The 2957-nt window shown below is 37.3% G+C and overlaps 1 pseudogene; it reads left to right on the top strand.

The window, feature by feature from the left end:
• Positions 1–2957, top strand: part of LOC106316014 — a 12636-nt pseudogene that overhangs the window by 7263 nt on the left and 2416 nt on the right.

Below are 2957 nucleotides of genomic sequence, written 5' to 3'. Positions count from 1 at the left end.
TTGATTTTAATGATTGCTTTGATAATATTCAACCAAAGAGATTTGATGCTTGAGTTATCTTAGTGAATGAACATTCATCTAGAGATAGAGTTTGTTTAGGATTGTGTCTAAGCCTAAGGTTGATAGATTGATTGAAAGGTACCACCTTTAGATTGTAACTTGATCACCCAAGGTCAATTCCCTTAGCCCATGGATTCTCTCATCTCATAAAACAAAACAAAACTTTGTTCTTATTTTCATTTTAGTAATATTTTAGTCCAAAATCATCTTACCACTTGATTGCTTTTAGATTAAGTATGAATTTGTATTCTCTTTGATTCAGAATACTTAGAAATGGATTGACATCTTAAGTACTACTTTGATTTGAAACATTGGACCCGAGAAAAGTCCATTTCAGACAGCCCTCTGGAATCCATGGTTGAGACAGGTTAACTGGATCAAGTTGTACGTGGACCAAAAGTTCAAAGTTGTCGGCTTAGAATACCAATACTGACAGTAGTGGACCACAAAAGTTTCACAAGATTTTACTCTACACAGGTTACGACCGCCAGAGAGTTGCGGTCTACGAGTGTGGTCCGGTTCGTTTGCTCACCCGGGTGATCCATCTGGGTGAAGATGCAATCGATGTTCGTTTTGTGCATTATAATGCTACATCCAGATAGATCACCCTGAATTTTTAAAAACTCATCTCAAATTCCCACTTAAATGAAAGTGTTTGATGGTGCATCTGGATGCAGATGCATCTACTTCAGTCCAAAATGATAAATAACAAAAATGACCTCTTAAACAATCAAAATATTATTTTCAAACCGTAAATTCTATTTTTTGCAAATACATTTTTCCGCCAGAACCAAAAAAATACATTTTCCCGCAAAACAGAAAAACACACTTTCCCGCCAAAACTGCAAAATGCGTTTTTCCTCAAAAAATGTAAAACATATATTTCCATAAAAACAAACTTTTCGGCCAAACCAGTAAAACTGCACTTTTCGGCCAAAACTGGAATAACACATTTTCCGCCAAAACCGAAAAACGCATATTCCTGCCAAAACCCCAAAAAGCAATTTCCGGCCAAAACCGCAAAAAGCATTTTCTCGTCAAAACCGGAAAAACGCAATTTTCCCGTCAAAACCGGAAAAACGCATTTTCTCGCCAAAACCGGAAAACGCACTTTCCTGCCGAAACTGGAAAACACATTTTTCCGCCAAAACCGGAAGAAACGCAGTTTCCCGCCAAAACCGAAAAACGCATTTTTCCGCCAAAACTTGAAAAACATATTTTCCCGCCGAAACCACAAACAATATTTTCTGCCAAAAACGCAAAAATGCACTTTTCCCGTCAAAAACGCAAAAAAATGCACATTTCCCGCCAAAACCGCAAAAATGCATTTCCCACCAAAAATCGCGAAAAAAACTTTTTCCATCAAACCCGCAAAACACACTTTTTCGTCAAAAACACATTTTCCGCCAAAACCGCAAAGCGTATTTTTTTCCGCCAAAACCGCAAAAACGTATTTTCCGCCAAACCCATAAAAACGTATTTTCCGCAAAAACCACAAATTGCACTTTTTCGTCAAAAACACAATTTTCCTCACAAACCGCAAAATGTTTTCCGCCAAAACCGTTAAAATGTTATTTTTTCGCCGAAACATAAAAAATATATTTTAGTCATTTTATTAACAAGTCCACCTGAATGCAGATGCATGCAAGTTAAAAAATAAAAAGCAAACGAACATAGCTGCATTCAGATGATTCATCTGGATGCATGGACAAAATGAAGAAACGAACAACACCTGGATAAGACATCTAGATCATCTGGATGCATCTTCCACTACAAGAAAACGTAGCAGTAACAACGGCGGTTTACGGCGAAATTATTTCCTCGTAACTTTACATGGGCTTTACAACGCAATTACGACGAGACATTATTTCGTCGTAAACTCCATGGTAATTTACGACGAAAGGATTTCGTCGTAAAGTCAATGTAAGTTTACGACGAAAGTACGTGGAATGCGAAATAGTTGTAAACGTTACATCTACATTACAACGAATCATGTTACCGTTATATAAAGGTGAAAACGTGTATTCAATGTGCTTTAACTTACCTAAATTCGTTGTAAAGTCGTTGTAAATGTTCCATGTAAAATCCATGTAAAACTTTTCTTGTAAAATCATTGTTATATTTCTCTATATATATATGTCATTTCCCACAACTCTCTTCTTCACAACACACAACTCTCTTCCTCTCGAACCTGATGGCGTTTAGACTCTGTTCCTCATTCAGCCACCAATTACTATTTCGAAGATGACGATAAGGAACATGAGTCATTCGTCTGTCTGCCAATTCAGTGGAGCGACAAGGAGAAGTGGACGGAAGTGCAGTTGGTTTATACTTGAAAGGAACCTCCGACCATCGTCAAAGGTTCCTCTCAAGTACAAACCAGCTGCACTTCCGTCCACTTTCTCCTTGTCATTCCACTGAATTGGCAGACAGACGAATGACTCATGTTCCTTATCGTCATCTTCGAAATAGTAATTGGTGGCTGAATGAGGAACAGAGTCTAAACGCCATCAGGTTCGAGAGGAAGAGAGTTGTGTGTTGTGAAGAAGAGAGTTGTGGAAAATGACATATATATATAGAGAAATATAACAATGATTTTACAAGAAAAGTTTTACATGGATTTTACATGGAACATTTACAACGACTTTACAACGAATTTAGGTAAGTTAAAGCACATTGAATGCACGTTTTCACCTTTATATAACGGTAACATGATTCGTTGTAATGTAGATGTAACGTTTACAACTATTTCGCATTCCACGTACTTTCGTCGTAAACTTACATTGACTTTACGACGAAATCCTTTCGTCGTAAATTACCATGGAGTTTACGACGAAATAATGTCTCGTCGTAATTGCGTTGTAAAGCCCATGTAAAGTTACGAGGAAATAATTTCG

Source organism: Brassica oleracea, chromosome C1 (genome assembly GCF_000695525.1).
Source record: "Brassica oleracea var. oleracea cultivar TO1000 chromosome C1, BOL, whole genome shotgun sequence".
Lineage (NCBI taxonomy): Eukaryota > Viridiplantae > Streptophyta > Magnoliopsida > Brassicales > Brassicaceae > Brassica > Brassica oleracea.
Note: the sequence above shows the minus strand (reverse complement) of the source record. Positions and strands in the feature narration are given on the sequence as shown.